Here is a 19956-nt window from a genome sequence, read left to right on the forward strand (position 1 = left end):
GGGGAGCCACGCCCAGGGGCGGGGGATGTGGAAGGAGGGGAGGGGCGATGGGGGAAGGGGGAGGGGCAGCTCAGACAGTACATTTCATTAAAGCCTGTTTTTTTTTAAAGTATTTTTTATTATTTTACTTTGTTTAAGATAATTTAAACTCTGTGCAGCGCGATTCGGTTCTCCAGAGTCGAGGCTGATCCCAGCGAGATTACAATACACGCTCCACGTACAGAGGTAAGGGTGTGTTGTGTGTGTGTCAAACGCAGTTGCAAGTGAAGTTGTCATTGAAACAACACATACATACATCCGGTATACACCGGGGGCGATGCACTTTGAAGTCGAGATTGAAAACTCATTTCTTTAGGGCTGCTTCTTCTTGTTCTGTGTTTAGTTTGTTGTTCTTCACCACCGCACCTGGTTTCGGATGAAGTGCAACAACATGCAACTAAATACAACAACATGCAACAGCATGCAACAACGTTCAACAAAATACAACAACATGGAACAACATTCAACAAAACGAAACGGCACGAACTCTCCCTCCATCCCTCCCTCTCTCTCTCTGCTGAAGCCATCTCGTCGTGGCCAGCAGCAGCAGCACCTCGATATTGGCACTTAGCTCTTGAGCGTACTTAACGTACCGCTGCCATACGCGGGAATAGAATTACGCAATCGATTAAAAGAAGAAAAAAAATCATCAGCTATTGTAATCCGTTTCACCATCATAATCTACGCAATCAATTGCTATCATCGATTAACGCAAATAATTATTTCTCAATGTCGTCGTCGTCGTCGTCATTGAAATCGTTGTTGTTCGCCGTCAAATGTATCGTGGATGAATGTTGAACGTCTGTCGGTTGCTAACCATGCCAATCGGAGGCGCGGGACCATCAGTTTATCATCACCACCACCATCTATTAATTTATTATCGTCACCAAGATATTAAAATAATGTCCTTGTCGTTATCCTCGAAATGTTTGGTTATCGTTGATAATTACAGTGGCATCATCATCATCAGCTTCGCCCTGCGAGCCAATCGCATCGAGCCGCCGAGTCACGTGACCCTGGCTCGCCAACGCGCAGCCGTCCATCGGCACCGTGACTATGATGTCATAATTGCAAGGGTGACCTTAGAAGTATTGATCACTGTGATCATCGTCTTCGTCGTATATCGATTCAACAACAATAATCCATCACACAGAGTTAGCGCAGGTTCGAGAGAGCTTGACTGCTGATGAGACATCGAATTTGAAAACCGGTTCAAAGTTGTTGAACTTTTTTCACACCTTACATATCATGCCAACCAATATGTGAGGCTGGATGAAGCACGTCCGCTCAGTGCCGTAGTAATTACATTATCAGTGGCGTAGTAACTACATTACACTGTGTAACACATTTATTTTTGTTCCTGGGTAGTAAGTGTTATTTCCTAATTGCTTATGCCTCAAAGGTACAGAAAATCGCTATTATTCCCCACAAACTTTGCTTTTGTGACCAGGACAGTGAGATTGTGAAATTTGCTCATTTTCAACGAGAAAATGTGCGTCTTTTGGTGCACATAAAGTCAGAAAAAAACAACATATGAATCAAAATTAACATGTATTTAGACTAAAGTAATACACAAATTACTACAAAGGATTTAGACACCAAGGCGCACTACCACAGGCGGGACTGGCCACAGCAGACCGAGTTATCTGTGGGGAGGAACAATGTCAAGTGGGAGCCACTGGCGGACCCCCGGAAGGTGCTGATGCCACCACTGCAGTGCAAATTGGGCCTTATGAAACAATTTATCAGAACTGTAAATAAGGAGTCGGTAGCCTTCAACTACCTTCAAGACTTCTTCCCTAAGTTGTCTGAGGCAAAGGTCAAAGCCGGTGTCTTCATCGGACCACAGATAAAAAAGATCCTGGAGTGCAATGAATCCCCAAGAAGCTCACTAGTAAGGAGAAAGCAGCTTGGAACAGCTTTGTCGCAGTGGTTCGTGGCTTACTTGGCAATCACAAGGTCGAAAACTATGTGGAGCTGGTTGAGACTGGTGAAAAACTATGGCACAATGGGCTGTAGGATGTCCCTCAAAGTCCGTATCCTTGATACTCATCTTGATAAATTCAAGGAGAACTAGAGAGCGTACTTGGAGGATCAAGGCGAGCACTTCCACCAGGATATACTAGACTTTGAACGCTGCTACCAAGGACAGTATAACGAGAACATGATGGGAGACTACATTTGGGGGCTGATTCGTGAAAGTGATTTACAGTATAATCATAAATCTCGAAAAACTACTCACTTCTAAATCTTTTGTAGTCATTTTTGTATTACCTCAGTATGAATACATGTTAATTTTGATTTATATGTTTTTTTTCTGACTTTATGTGAAGGAAAAGACACAAATTCGCCCGTTTTCTCATTGAAAATAGGTACATTTTAAATATAACTGTCCTGGTCACAAAAGTAAAGTTTGTGGGGAATAATAGCCATTTTCTATACTTTTAAGGCATACGCAATTACGAAATAACACTTACTACCCAGGAACAAAAATTGTGTTACATAGTGTTATCAGTGCCGTAGTGACTACATTACCAGTGGCGTAGTGACTATGCGGGGGCCGACGTTCGCCCCACCGCCCTCGCTTGGCAGGTGGGACTCTACATTCGCCCCCTCCACTCCCTCCTCCACCGCCTCGCTCAGCTCCTGCCGGGCCCCCGCCAATCGTGTGATCGGCCCTCCCGCGCTAGCGCCCTCTCGCAGAGACATGGCTGAACCATTGGCTTACCGCCATACAGAGTTAGCCCTCACTCGCACACACACCAACGCTTAAGCGGCTACGCGAACGCGCGCGCTCCTGCTGGCGATTATATTCCAATACGCGCCCGCACCACAGCTGACGCTGAAGCGGCTGCGCGAACACGCCCGCACCAGCGGGCGGTTATAATCCAATCTGTGCACGCCCTAAGACTAGCGCTATAGCGGCTGAACGAACACGCGCGCGCCGGCGGGCAGTCGCTCCGCTCACACTCAAATCACAAACACTACACCGAGGCTCTATGCTAACTTTTTTATTCGTAGCGCAAAACCCTGCACTGCCCGGAGAGAATTTTCTGCAAGCAGAGCTTATCCTACTACTCTCCAATTCCTCAGATACTCACACGACCTATTACTTGCCTCACGGCTGCACTAACGGCGTCGCACGGACGCTGTGAGAGTCGGAGGGATGGAGATGAGCGGGGACTTTACCTATTGCTGTCTCGTAGCCGCACTCACTGGCGTCACACGGATGCTGCGAGTGGCTCGAGGAGCCAGGACGGCAGGAAGTCGGTCTGGGTGGCCAAGCGGTCGGAGATGAGAACTGTGTTGAACCGTTTTTGGCTCCCCTTTTTATGCCCCTTGACTTAAAAAATCCAGGGTTACCTTATCCTGTGCAGCCAATCGTGCGCTTACCTGTGATTTTCAACCGTTTCTCTGCCATTCCATGGAGCGTTACATTACGTTATTTTTCGACCCATTGTCTCTGCACCCGTACTCATTCATTCCTGACTCTGCCTGTTCAATGTGGACGGGCGTCTGGCTGGTGAATACACACCCTGCCAGTGTGACGTTGGGATTCCTGACCTCATTGTCTTCTCTGCTTGCTTAATATTTCACCCCAGCCCTCCTCCCCGATGTCGTGCATGACTCATTGCGGCTGGCCCAGTGAACCTGTGCGCCCATACAATTTTAAGTTAATTTAGGGGCACCGCAATGGGGCTTGTCCTGTGGGGGTCGGCCAATCTCTTGGCACTGGAAAACCGCGGGACTTTCCCCTTAGGGGTCCTTCGGATGAAAACCTGTTGTGCCAGGCGATCCCCCGCCGAGCCACTACGTGTGTGCTGCGTGTGTGTGCTCAGGGTGGGCGATAGGGGGTAGTCGTGGTGCTTGCAGAGCTGCTCCACGGCCGTGGCACCACAACTACATTTTCAGTGGTGTCGTGACAACATTATCAGTGGTGTAGTAACTACATTATCAGGGGTGTAGTGACTATATTATCAATGGCGTAGTAACTACATTATCAGTGGTGTAGTAACTACATTATCAGTGGTGTAGTGACTATGTTATCAGTGGTGTAGTGACTACATTTTCAGTGGTGTAGTAACTACATTATCAGTGACGTAGTAACTACATTATCAGTGACGTAGTGACTGCATTATCAGTGGCGTAGTGACTACATTATCAGTGGCGTAGTGACTACATTATCAGTGACGTAGTGACTACATTATCAGTGGCACAGTAAACTACATTATCAGTGACGTAGTAACTACATTATCAGTGACGTAGTAACTACATTATCAGTGGTGTAGTGACTACATTATCAGTGGCGTAGTAACTACATTATCCGTGACGTAGTGAGTACATTATCAGTGGTGTAGTAACTACATTATCAGTGGTGTAGTGACTACATTATCAGTGGTGTAGTAACTACATTATCCGTGGCGTAGTAACTATATTATCAGTGCCGTAGTAACTACATTATCAGTGGTGTAGTAACTACATTATCAGTGACGTAGTAACTACATTATCAGTGACGTAGTGACTGCATTATCAGTGGCGTAGTGACTACATTATCAGTGGTGTAGTGACCACATTATCAGTGACGTAGTGACTACATTATCAGTGGCACAGTAAACTAGATTATCAGTGACGTAGTAACTACATTATCAGTGACGTAGTAACTACATTATCAGTGGTGTAGTGACTACATTATCAGTGGCGTAGTAACTACATTATCCGTGACGTAGTGAGTACATTATCAGTGGTGTAGTAACTACATTATCAGTGGTGTAGTGACTACATTATCAGTGGTGTAGTAACTACATTATCCGTGGCGTAGTAACTATATTATCAGTGCCGTAGTAACTACATTATCAGTGGTGTAGTAACTACATTATCAGTGGCGTAGTAACTACATTATCAGTGTAGTAGTAACTACATTATCAGTGGCGTAGTGACTACATTATTAGTGGTGTTGTAACTACATTATCAGTAGTGTTGTAACTACATTATCAGTGGCGTAGTGACTACATTATAAATGGAGTAGTAGCTACATTATCAGTGGCGTAGTAAACTACATTATCAGTGACGTAGTAACTACATTATCAGTGGTGTAGTGACTACATTATCAGTGGCGTAGTAACTACATTATCAGTGGTGTAGTGACTACATTATCAGTGGCATAGTGACTACATTATCAGTGTAGTAGTAACGACATTATCAGTGGCGTAGTAACTACATTATCAGTGGTGTAGTAACTACATTACCAGTGGTGTAGTAACTACATTATCAGTGGTGTAGTAACTAGACTATCAGTGGCGTAGTAACTACATTAATGACTACAAAAGATTTAGAAGTGAGTAGTTTTTCGAGATTTACGATTATACTGTAAATCACTTTCACGAAACAGCCCCCAAATGTAGTCTCCCATCATGTTCTCGTTATACTGTCCTTGGTAGCAGCGTTCAAAGTCCAGTACAGTGAGGGAAAAAAGTATTTGATCCCCTGCTGATTTTGTACGTTTGCCCACTGACAAAGAAATTATCAGTCTATAATTTTTATGTTAGGTTTATTTGAACAGTGAGAGACAGAATAACAACAACAAAAATCCAGAAAAACGCATGTCAAAAATGTTATAAATTGATTTGCATTTTAATGAGGGAAATAAGTATTTGACCCCTCTGAAAAACATGACTTAGTACTTGGTGGAAAAACCCTTGTTGGCAATCACAAAGGTCAGACGTTTCTTGTAGTTGGTCACCACGTTTGCACACATCTCAGGAGGGATTTTGTCCCACTCTTTGCAGATCTTCTCCAAGTCATTAAGGTTTCGAGGCTGACGTTTGGCAACTCGAACCTTCAGCTCCCTCCACGGATGTTCTATGGGATTAAGGTCTGGAGACTGGCTAGGTCACTCCAGGACCTTAATGTGCTTCTTCTTGAGCCACTCCTTTGTTGCCTTGGCCGTGTGTTTTGGGTCATTGTCATGCTGGAATACCCATCCACGACCCATTTTCAATGTCCTGGCTGAGGGAAGGAGGTTCTCACCCAAGATTTGACGGTACATGGCCCCGTCCATCGTCCCTTTGATGCGGTGAAGTTGTCCTGTTCCCTTAGCAGAAAAACACCCCCAAAGCATAATGTTTCCACCTCCATGTTTGACGGTGGGGATGGTGTTCTTGGGGTCATAGGCAGCATTCCTCCTCCTCAAAACACGGCAAGTTGAGTTGATGCCAAAGAGCTCCATTTTCGTCTCATCTGAACACAACATTTTCACCCAGTTGTCCTCTGAATCATTCAAATGTTCATTGGCAAACTTCAGACGGGCATGTATATGTGCTTTCTTGAGCAGGGGGACCTTGCGGGCGCTGCAGGATTTCAGTCCTTCACGGCGTAGTGTGTTACCAATTGTTTTCTTGGTGACTGTGGTCCCAGCTGCCTTGAGATCATTGACAAGATCCTCCCGTGTAGTTCTGGGCTGATTCCTCACCGTTCTCATGATCATTGCAACTCCACGAGGTGAGATCTTGCATGGAGCCCCAGGCCGAGGGAGATTGACAGTTCTTTTGTGTTTCTTCCATTTGCGAATAATCGCACCAACTGTTGTCACCTTCTAGATTTAAAGCTTTCGTGATTGCAAGGATCCATACTCCTTGGTTCTATTCGGTAAAGTCACGTAAAAAAACAACAAAAAATAAAAAAAATAAAAATTCACGACGTTTCGGCCACAACACAAGTGGCCTTCATCAGGTGAAGGCCACGTGTTGTGGCCGAAACGTCGTGAATTTTTTTTATTTTTTGTTGTTTTTTACGTGACTTTAGCGAATAGAACCAAGGAGTATGTTGTCACCTTCTCACCAAGCTACTTGGCAATAGTCTTGTAGCCCATTCCAGCTTTGTGTAGGTCTACAATCTTGTCCCTGACATCCTTGGAGAGCTCTTTGGTCTTGGCCTTGGTGGAGAGTTTGGAATCTGATTGATTGATTGCTTCTGTGGACAGGTGTCTTTTATACAGGTAACAAGCTGAGATTAGGAGCACTCCCTTTAAGAGTTTGCTCCTAATCTCAGCTCGTTACGTGTATAAAAGACACCTGGGAGCCAGAAATCTTTCTGATTGAGAGAGGGTCAAATACTTATTTCCCTCATTAAAATGCCAATCAATTTATAACATTTTTGACATGTGTTTTTCCGGATTTTGTTGTTGTTATTCTGTCTCTCACTGTTCAAATAAACCTACCATAAAAATTATAGACTTATCATTTCTTTGTCAGTGGGCAAACGTACAAAATCAGCAGGGGATCAAATTATTTTTTCCCTCACTGTGTAGCCTGGTGGAAGTGCTCGCCTTGCTCCTCTGAGTACGCTCCCAAGTTCTCCTTGAATTTATCAAGATGAGCATCAAGGATATGAACTTTGAGAGACATCCTATAGCTCATTGTGCCGTAGTTCTTCACCAGTCTCAACCAGCTCCACATAGTTTTCGACCTTGTGATTGCCCAGGACGCCACGAACCACTGCGACAAAGCTGTTCCAAGCCGCTTTCTCCTTAGTAGTGAGCTTCTTGGGGAATTCATTGCACTCCAGGATATTCTTTATCTGTGGTCCGCTGAAGACACCGGCTTTGACCTTTGCCTCAGACAGCTTGGGGAAGAAGTCTTGAAGGTAGTTGAAGGCTACCGACTCCTATCTACAGCTCTGACAAATTGTTTCACAAGGCCCAATTTCCAGTGCAGTGGTGGCATCAGCACCTTCCGGGGTGCTACCAGTGGCTCCCACTTGACGTTGTTCCTCCCCACAGAGAACTCGGTCCGCTGTGGCCAGTCCCACCTGTGGCAGTGCGCCTTGGTGTCCCTGCTGTCCCAAAGGCAAGAATAGCAGGGAAACTTTGTAAAACCGCCTTGGAGACCCATCAGGAATGCCACCATTGTGAAGTCTATGTCCTCCCAGCCGTACTCGTCATACTTCGAGGCGTCCAGCAAGGTCTTGATGCTGTTGTAATCCTCTTTGAGTGAGCCAGGGGAAGAGACGGGTACTTGTTGCCATTATGAGGCTCCTGGATGAGCTGTCAATGATGAGGCGCCACTCATTCTGGTTACAGGCGATTCCGATTGCCTCGAACAGACTGCTCACATTGTGGCAAAAGCAGAGCCCATCTTGACGGGTGAAGCTCCTGCAAAAAAATGAGAAAAGGTTTTCCCCTTATTTATGGCAACAAAACAGTTGTGTTAAGATGTTAAAACACCAAACCTCAAACCTTTAACAAGGAATCATGTCTTCATTAAACACAATACATGTGGCCAGAATGCAAACAAAAAAACATACTCTGATGAATCTTGACTTAAAGCTTTCGTGACTGCAGGAATTCTGATTCCTTGTGTTGCGATCGAAACGTCGTGATATTGTTATTATTGTTTTTATTATTTGTTCTATCTACGTTGCTTTACCGAAAGATCCAAAGAATATACTCTGATAATATATGCATTGTCCTTGAAACTGTGAACGCTGAGCGCGCGACAAAAGGCAGGGACAATTTTGCCATCTATCGGCCAAACGCTGCATCACACAAACTCACGGTCTCCTGTTTAGCAACGCCGACACTGTGGTTCAGCGCGCGTGTGTGTGTACACGTGTGTGTGTACACGTGTGTGTGTACACGTGTGTGTGTACACGTGTGTGTGTACACGTGTGTGTGTACACGTGTGTGTGTACACGTGTGTGTGTACACGTGTCTGTGTGTACACGTGTCTGTGTGTACACATGCATTGTGGGGAGCGGTAGTGTAGTGGTTAGCACGCTGTGCTACGACCCTGGCGACCCGAGTTCGATTCCCGCTCACGGCCAACACCGGTGACGATTATCTGAGCCGGTCCTAGGCCTCCCCTAGGTCGACTCAGGCTCAAATGAGTACCGAGTGTTATGTCTAAAAAACATTACTACTAGGGAGACAAAGGCGGTCGGGCGTGGTTTTGGACACCCACCCCCTCGTGTGCTGTGCCGGCCTTCATAGGTGCTACTTGCTTAACAGTACGTGCCCCAATAGTTTGTTAAGGCTATGCGAGTTGATCTTTGTGGGGAGCGGTGGCGCCGTGGTTAGCGCACTGCGCTGAAGGCAGTTCAGTGAGGTCAACCCTTAACTATCAACTATTTTTTATTTTACTAGGTAAGGCCCACCGAGCTAAATGGTTCTTTTTCAGAAGCGACCTGGCCACAAATGATCGCTCAACGAAGTGGCTCATCGCGTGGAAATTTATAGCAGCAGCCAAATTCTTTAAACGCGTGACGTTGATGATGTGCGTTGGGGCGTGGGGCGGTGAGGGGTCGGTCCATGGGCACCGTGCTGGTCCCGAGATCCCGCTGTGAGTGCGCTGACTTGACCGGCGCAGCTGCTACGAGCTGGGATGAACCAATTGCAGGGCTGCGCCTTTCCCTCTTTTTGGCGGGGATGATCCATAAAACTCTTGCCCAATTTCTGATCTTACATTTATCTCCAGGCTACTTGAGCGTGAAGTGTGTTTATATCCAGCTCTCAAAGGCCCACAATGGCAAATCACTAAGTAGATCTTCATGTAACTGGATTTTAAAGTACGAAACTATGAAAACATTTTTCATTGATTTTACCAGGTAAGGACACACTGAGCTGTACAGCTCTCTTTGAGAAGTGACCTGGCCACCAATGAAAGCTCAACGAAGTGGTTTATCATCATCATCATCATCACGTGGGAACTCATGACAGCAGCCAAATACCGTAAACCAGCGGTCGGCGACCTGCGGCTCTGGAGCTCCATGGCGCTCGTCAAGGACTGCTGCAGTGCGGCTCTCGACATTCAGAAAAAATGTCTGCACTTGTTATTGTGGTTGCCAGCCCCTGATCATGGGAGTCCAGTTCACCATGGGAGTCCAGTTTACCATGGGAGACCAGTTTACCATGCAAGTCCAGTTTACCATGCAAGTCCAGTTTACCATGGGACACCAGTTTACCATGCAAGTTCAGTTTACCATGGCAGTTTACCATTGGAGTTCAGTTTACCATGCAAGTCCAGTTTACCATGGCAGCTTACCATGGGAGTTCAGTTTATCATTAGAGACCAGTTTACCATGTAAGTCAGTTTACCATGGTAGTTTACCATGGGAGTTCAGTTTACCATGAGAGTTTACCATGGAAGTCCAGTTTACCATGGCAGTTTACCATGGAAATTCAGTTTAAAATAGGAGTCCAGTTTACCATGGGAGTTCAGTTTACCATGGGAGACCAGTTTACCATGCAAGCTTAGTTTACTATGGGAATCCAGTTTACCATGGAAGTCCAGTTTACCATGGGCAGGGGTCAGCAACCAGTGGATCCAGAGCATCACGCGGCTCTTTAAGCAACTGCTGCTTCTTGACGTATTATTTATGAGAGAATCACCACCGTCTCGTATTCACCACAACGCATTGCAGCTCTTGATATATTGACTGTTTCTTTTCACCGAATTCGAAAAAAAATATCTCTCCTCTTGTTATTTTGTTTGCCGACACTGTGGGGATTGAACGTGTTCATCCTAGGGACCCGGCTTCGAGTCGACACTCAGTAGGAGGGTGGGTGGTTGAAGACCCAGCTGATCCGTTGCTGACTGCGATCCAGCCTTGGCAATCGTCCTGTGGGACCTCTCGCCGCTCACGACATCCTCAACAGGCAGAGCTCACCGCGTGAGCTCTGACGCTGCCCCGTGCATCGCACGCGCTTCCGCAGATTTCTGTCGCGGGCCGCCGCTAACTCCTCCGCAGTTGCAATCCACTTGGATTGCCGATAGTGCAGGAGTTCGCGCGACTCACCCCAGTGCCATGGGTTCATCGGCGGAGATGACTGACAGATACAACGCCTGTGCTGTAGGCCGTGCCAACGCGCTGCTCTTGAAGCCGCCGGGCGCTCCACTCGTTCTTGTGTCACTCATCTGCCCCCTGTTGTTGCCGGAGGGCAGCTGCCTTCAACTGTCGAATTGTGTCTTTCACGAGCCTATGCAAGTCCACTCAGCTATACATTCTCCTGCACCACATCAGTCCTTCTCTCCTCTAGGCCGTGCCGCGCCCGTTTAGCACCCCTCTATCCGGCCAAACACCAACACTGATACAGCACGCATAAAGACGCTCACTCACACACTGACACAGGGCACATGAAGTCACTCATTCACTCACACCCACACTGACACAGCATGCATCAAGTCACTCACTCACACCCACCACTGGCACGGCACGCATGAAGTCATTCACTCACACCGACCACTGACTCAGCATGCATAAAGTAATTCACTCACTCACTCACATCCACACTGATACAGCATGCATCAAGTCACTCACTCACACCCACACTGACACAGCATGCATCAAGTCACTCACACTCACACTGACTCAGCGTGCATCAAGTCACTCACTCACACCCACCACTGACTCAGCGTGCATCAAGTGACTCACTCACACCCACCACTGACACAGCGTGCATCAAGTCACTCACACCCACCACTGACTCAACGTGCATCACGTCACTCACTCACACCCACCACTGACTCAGAATGCATCAAGTCACTCACTGACACACACCACTGACTCAGCGTGGATCACGTCAACTCACTCACACCCACCACTGACTCAGCGTGCATCAAGTCACTCACACCCACCACTGACTCAGCGTGCATCAAGTCACCCACTCACACCCACCACTGACTCAACGTGCATTAAGTCACTCACTCACACCCACCACTGACACAGCGTGCATCAAGTCACTCACTCACACCCACCACTGACTCAGCGTGCATCAAGTCACTCACTCACACCCACCACTGACTCAGCGTGCATCAAGTGACTCACTCACACCCACCACTGACACAGCGTGCATCAAGTCACTCACACCCACCACTGACTCAACGTGCATCACGTCACTCACTCACACCCACCACTGACTCAGAATGCATCAAGTCACTCACTGACACACACCACTGACTCAGCGTGGATCACGTCAACTCACTCACACCCACCACTGACTCAGCGTGCATCAAGTCACTCACACCCACCACTGACTCAGCGTGCATCAAGTCACCCACTCACACCCACCACTGACTCAACGTGCATTAAGTCACTCACTCACACCCACCACTGACACAGCGTGCATCAAGTCACTCACTCACACCCACCACTGACTCAGCGTGCATCAAGTCACCCACTCACACCGACCACTGACTCAGCATGCATCAAGTCACTCACTCACACCCACCACTGACACAGCAAGCATGAAGTCACTAAATCGCAACAACAACAACAACCGCCATTCGCCACTAAGTGGCGGTGACGTCACCACGACGCTTGTGCCAGGCTATGTGCACCTTGAGGCCACGTGAAGTGTCAAATGCCAGCTGGCAGTAGGTCACGAGGCAGACCCAGATGCCACAGGTTGGCAGACTGAGACGACTGGCTGATGCACCACCTGTGCCCCCTACTGTGCCAACTTGCTGTGCTTTAGCCACCTGGCGCTCCACTCATTGTTGTGAGCGTCGCTTCTCCGCCCTCCATTGTTGTTGGAGGGCGACTGCCTCGAACTGCCCAGTAGCATCCTTCATGAGCCTCCTCCACAGAGGCCAATCTTGACACCGCTGGTACCAGTCATCGGCAAGTCCACTCAGCTCCATATCCTTCTGTACCACATCACTCCATCTCTTCTCTAGCCCGTGCCGCGCCTGTTTGCCCCATCGATCTGGCCGAACAAAAGCTGTTTAGGCATGCGGTGGCTGGGCATGCGGGCTACATGGCCCAGCCAACGCAGCCTTGCCTGCTGGAGGAGCTCACCGATGGGACTTTGTCCAGATCGTTCAAGGATTTGTGAGCTCCTCACACAATCCAGTCTGGTTAAACCCAGGATGGATCGTAGGCAGGCCAGCCTAAATGTTTCTAACCGGCGAAGATGTTCCATTAGGGGGGTCCACGTTTCGCAAGCGTAGATGAGGGAGGGAATGACCGTGGCCGAGGAGACCTGAAGTTTCGTGCGGAGCGACAGCCAGGTAGCTTCCACACAGCGTTACGCAACCGATGAAAAGATAATGCTGCTCGACTGATTCGTAGTGAGACCTCTGCTGTTAAATCGGAGCCGGTCATGGGCACACTGCCCAGGTATGGGAAACTCTCCACTCTCTCCACAACTGCCCCATCACCGATTGGGAGTTGTGGGGGCGGAGTGCCCGATGGTACAAAATACCCAGGCAGGTGCTTCGTTTTGGTCTGGCTGGTGGTAAGGCCTCATCTCTTAGTAGGCACACTCTAGTTTCAGTAACACCGCCTCCAACTCCTCCTCTGAGTGAGCTGCAATTACCAGGTCGTCGGCATACATAACGTCGTTGACCAATAGGGAGCCGTCCCTTGACCGCACCGGGCATCGATCAGCCTCCCATTGTATCTGTACCAGATGGAAATTCCTCCGGTACAGCTACTGAAGGCTTCACGAACTACGTGGTCGATATAGATGTTACGTAATGTTGGAGCCAGAGGACATCCCTGTCGCACCCCAAGGTGCATAGGAAATGGCTCTGACTCCCGGCCACGTAGTTTTACCCGGGCCTGCTCATCATCATGAAGGTCCTTAATGAGCATGAGCAGAGGGTCAGGGACTCCGAAAGTACGGAGAACAACCCAGAGCCCAGGCCTACTGATGGTATCATAGGCCTTAACCAAGTCAATAAAGCAGAGATGTAGGTCTTGTTGGAATTCCCTACACCTCTGCTGTAGGAGACGGACAGAAAATATGGCATCCGTGCAGGACCGCCCTTTCCTGAAACCGCATTGGGGCTCTGCAAGCCTCTCCTCAGCGTGCTTAGCAAGGCGATGTTGAATAATCATTGCCAGGACCTTTCCCGGCACACTGAGGAGTGAGATGCCCCTGTAGTTGTTACAGTCTGTGCGGTCCCCCTTCTTAAAGAGGGGGACTACCAGGGCATCCTTACAATCCTGCGGAACCCGTCCAGTGGCCCAGACTGTTGTTATGATGTCATGTAGGGCAGTTTCGATTTAAAGCTTTCGTGACTGCAAGGATTCATCTTCTTTGGTTCTTTCGGTAAAGTCACGTAGAATGAGAATAAAATAATAAAATAACACGATAAAATTCTCACGAAGTTTCGGCCACAACGCAAGTGGCTGTCTTCAGGTGAAAGGAACAGACCTGTCGGGACGACAGGGCTTCAATGAACGATGTTAAGATTTGTAGCGACTTTTAATCTGGTTGGGAGAAGTGAGGCACCTTGACAAAGGGGTTTACATATCAAATAGCTGATCGGTTTGCTTGTGACTGGTCACAGAAATGGCTATGTTAAAGTCAAAACCTACACATCCACAGAGGCAACTAGTAATTTAGCATTGAAATAGCTAAGGGATTAGCTTGTGACTGGTCACAGAAATAGATGTTAAAATAAAGGCCTACACATCCACAGAGCTTCAATGAACGCTGTTAAGATTCGTAGCGACTTTAAGCTGGTTGGGAGAAGTGAGGCCCTTGACAAAAGGGTGTTTGCATATCAAATAGCTGAGGGATTAGCTTGTGACTGGTCACGGAAATGGCTATGTTAAAGTCAAAACCTACACATCCACAGAGGCAACTAGTAATTTAGCATTGAAATAGCTAAGGGATTAGCTTGTGACTGGTCACAGAAATAGATGTTAAAGTCAAAGCCTACACATCCACAGAGGCACCTCGTACATGGACGCCAAAGGGGCTGCAACAACTCAACTGTCATACAGTAAACCGATGTGAAAAACCTAATTATAAATTACAGCAATATAATAAATGTACGCAATATATTCTTCAATAAGCTGAGCTATTAACCTTAACTGGGTATACACTACACTACACTATATAATGAATAGCATATAGTAAACCAATAAAAACTAAAATATTAAACTACCTCAATGTTATATCACAATGTTATATGGTAAAAAACGGGTGGATTCTTACCTTCCACTTCAGCACCACGGACAGCTACGAGCCCCGTTCAGACGGACGAGTCTATCCATGGTCGGAGCGGAGGAGGAAGGAGGGGAGAAACAGCTGCGAGGCGCTGTAATACTCCATGCTATAAACCATACCATTAACCGTGGTGTGAGAGGTATTAAGAGTCAGTGCCAGCGAAAGAGCTGCGGTCTGAAGGTTCTCGTAAAATACAAACCAACCGGCTACCATGAGAGATTTGTTCATGAGGCCATCCATCCACATATACAAACACAGAGACAATTTCAACCGAGAAGATGGATTCTGGCTTAGTAACCATTGGAAAGATATTTGAAACCATTTCGGTTCTTAATTAATTGTATTTTAAGAGGACCTTCAGACCGCAGCTATTTCGCTGGCATCAAGTCACCCACTCACACCCACCACTGACTCAGCGTGCATCAAGTGACACACTCACACCCACCACTGACACAGCGTGCATCAAGTCACTCACTCACACCCACCACTGACTCAGCGTGCACGGAGTCACTCACTCACACCCACCACTGACTCAGTGTGCATCAGGTCACTCACTCACACCCACCACTGACACAGCGTGCATCAAGTCACTCACTCACACCCACCACTGACTCAACGTGCATCAAGTCACCCACTCACACCCACCACTGACTAAGCGTGCATCAAGTCACTCACTCACACCCACCACTGACTCAACGTGCATCAAGTCACTCACACCCACCACTGACGCAGCGTGCATCAAGTCACCCACTCACACCCACCACTGACTCAGCGTGCATCAAGTCACTCACTCACACCCACCACTGACTCAGCGTGCATCAAGTCACTCACTCACACCTACCACTGACTCAGCGTGCATCAAGTCACTCACTCACACCCACCACTGACTCAGCGTGTATCAAGTCACTCACTCACACCCACCACTGACTCAATGTGCATCAAGTCACTCAATCACACCACTGACTCAGTGTGCATCAAGTCACTCACTCACAATCACCACTGACTCAGCGTGCATCAAGTCACTCACTCACACCCACCACTGACTCAGCATGCATCAAGTCACTCACTCACACCCACCACTGACTCAGGGTGCATCAAGTCACTCACTCACACCCACCACTGACTCAGCGTACATCAAGTGACTCACACCCACCACTGACTCAGCGTGCATGGAGTCACTCACTCACACCCACCCCTTACACAGCGTGCATCAAGTCACTCACTCACACCCACCACTGACTCAGCATTCATCAAGTCACTCACACCCACCACTGACACAGCGTGCATTAAGTCCTCACTCACACCCACCACTGACTCAGCGTGAATCAAGTCACTCACTCACACCCACCACTGACTCAAGGTGCATCAAGTCACTCACTCACACCCACCACTGACTAAGCGTGCATCAAGTCACTCACTCACACCCACCACTGACTCAACGTGCATCAAGTCACTCACACCCACCACTGACGCAGCGTGCATCAAGTCACCCACTCACACCCACCACTGACTCAGCGTGCATCAAGTCACTCACTCACACCCACCACTGACTCAGCGTGCATCAAGTCACTCACTCACACCTACCACTGACTCAGCGTGCATCAAGTCACTCACTCACACCCACCACTGACTCAGCGTGTATCAAGTCACTCACTCACACCCACCACTGACTCAATGTGCATCAAGTCACTCAATCACACCACTGACTCAGCGTGCATCAAGTCACTCACTCACAATCACCACTGACTCAGCGTGCATCAAGTCACTCACTCACACCCACCACTGACTCAGCATGCATCAAGTCACTCACTCACACCCACCACTGACTCAGGGTGCATCAAGTCACTCACTCACACCCACCACTGACTCAGCGTACATCAAGTGACTCACACCCACCACTGACTCAGCGTGCATGGAGTCACTCACTCACACCCACCCCTTACACAGCGTGCATCAAGTCACTCACTCACACCCACCACTGACTCAGCATTCATCAAGTCACTCACACCCACCACTGACACAGCGTGCATTAAGTCCTCACTCACACCCACCACTGACTCAGCGTGAATCAAGTCACTCACTCACACCCACCACTGACTCAAGGTGCATCAAGTCACTCACTCACACCCACCACTGACTCAGCGTGCATCAAGTCACTCACTCACACCCACCACTGACACAGCGTGCAACAAGTCACCCACTCACACCCACCACTGACTAAGCGTGCATCAAGTCACTCACTCACACCCACCACTGACTCAACGTGCATCAAGTCACTCACACCCACCACTGACGCAGCGTGCATCAAGTCACCCACTCACACCCACCACTGACTCAGCGTGCATCAAGTCACTCACTCACACCCACCACTGACTCAGCGTGCATCAAGTCACTCACTCACACCTACCACTGACTCAACGTGCATCAAGTCACTCAATCACACCCACCACTGACTCAGCGTGCATTAAGTCACTCACTCACACCCACCACTGACTCAGCGTGCATCAAGTCACTCACTCCCACCCACCACTGACTCAACGTGCATCAAGTCACTCAATCACACCACTGACTCAGCGTGCATCAAGTCACTCACTCACACCCACCACTGACTCAGCGTACATCAAGTGACTCACACCCACCACTGACTCAGCGTGCATGGAGTCACTCACTCACACCCACCCCTTACACAGCGTGCATAAAGTCACTCACTCACACCCACCACTGACTCAGCATTCATCAAGTCACTCACACCCACCACTGACACAGCGTGCATTAAGTCACTCACTCACACCCACCACTGACTCAAGGTGCATCAAGTCACTCACTCACACCCACCACTGACTCAGCGTGCATCAAGTCACTCACTCACACCCACCACTGACACAGCGTGCAACAAGTCACTCACTCACACCCACCACTGACTCAGCGTGCATCAAGTCACTCAATCACACCCACCACTGACTCAGCGTGCATTAAGTCACTCACTCACACCCACCACTGACTCAGCGTGTATCAAGTCACTCACTCACACCCACCACTGACTCAGCGTGCATCAAGTCACTCAATCACACCCACCACTGACTCAACGTACATTAAGTCACTCACTCACACCCACCACTGACTCAGCGTGCATCAAGTCACTCACTCACACCCACCACTGACTCAGCGTGCATCAAGTCACTCACTCACACCCACCACTGACAAAGCGTGCATCAAGTCACTCACTCACACCCACCACTGACTCAACGTGCATCAAGTCACTCATTCACACCACTGACTCAACGTGCATCAAGTAACTCACTCACACCCACCACTGACTCAGCGTGCATCAAGTCACTCACTCACACCCACCACTGACTCAACGTGCATCAAGTGACTCACTCACACCCACCACTGACACAGCGTGCATCAAGTCACTCACTCACACCACTGAATCAACGTGCATCAAGTCACTCACTCACACCCACCACTGACTCAACGTGCATCAAGTCACTCACACCCACCACTGACACAGCGTGCATCAAGTCACTCACTCACACCCACCACTGACACAGCGTGCATCAAGTCACTCACTCACACCCACCACTGACTCAGCATGCATCAAGTCACTCACTCACACCCACCACTGACTCAACGTGCATCAAATCACTCACTCACACCCACCACTGACACAGCGTGCATCAAGTCACTCACTCACACCACTGACTCAGCGTGCATCAAGTCACTCACTCACACCCACCACTGACTCAACGTGCATCAAGTCACTCACTCACACCCACCACTGACTCAGCGTGCATCAAGTCACTCACTCACACCACTGACTCAGCGTGCATCAAGTCACTCAATCACACCCACCACTGACTCAGCATTCATCAAGTCACTCACACCCACCACTGACACAGCGTGCATTAAGTCACTCACTCACACCCACCACTGACTCAGCGTGCATCAAGTGACACACTCACACCCACCACTGACACAGCGTGCATCAAGTCACTCACTCACACCCACCACTGACTCAGCATGCACGGAGTCACTCACTCACACCCACCACTGACTCAGTGTGCATCAGGTCACTCACTCACACCCAACACTGACACAGCGTGCATCAAGTCACTCACTCACACCCACCACTGACTCAACGTGCATCAAGTCACCCACTCACACCCACCACTGACTAAGCGTGCATCAAGTCACTCACACCCACCACTGACTCAGCGTGCATCAAGTCACTCACTCACACCCACCACTGACTCAGCATGCATCAAGTCACTCACTCACACCCACCACTGACTCAACGTGCATCAAGTCACTCAATCACACCACTGACTCAGCGTGCATCAAGTCACTCACTCACACCCACCACTGACTCAGCGTACATCAAGTGACTCACACCCACCACTGACTCAGCGTGCATCAAGTCACTCACTCACACCTACCACTGACTCAGCGTGCATCAAGTCACTCACTCACACCCACCACTGACTCAGCGTGCATCAAGTCACCCACTCACACCCACCACTGACTCAGCGTGCATCAAGTCACTCACTCACACCCACCACTGACTCAGCGTGCATCAAGTCACTCACTCACACCTACCACTGACTCAGCGTGCATCAAGTCACTCACTCACACCTACCACTGACTCAGCGTGCATCAAGTCACTCACTCACACCTACCACTGACTCAGCGTGCATCAAGTCACTCAATCACACCACTGACTCAGTGTGCATCAAGTCACTCACTCACAATCACCACTGACTCAGCGTGCATCAAGTCACTCACTCACACCCACCACTGACTCAGCATGCATCAAGTCACTCACTCACACCCACCACTGACTCAACGTGCATCAAATCACTCAATCACACCACTGACTCAGCGTGCATCAAGTCACTCACTCACACCCACCACTGACTCAGCGTACATCAAGTGACTCACACCCACCACTGACTCAGCGT

This window comes from Petromyzon marinus, chromosome 55 (genome assembly GCF_048934315.1).
Source record: "Petromyzon marinus isolate PM22_M1 ecotype Great Lakes invasive population chromosome 55, UKy_Petmar_22M1.pri1.0, whole genome shotgun sequence".
NCBI lineage: Eukaryota > Metazoa > Chordata > Hyperoartia > Petromyzontiformes > Petromyzontidae > Petromyzon > Petromyzon marinus.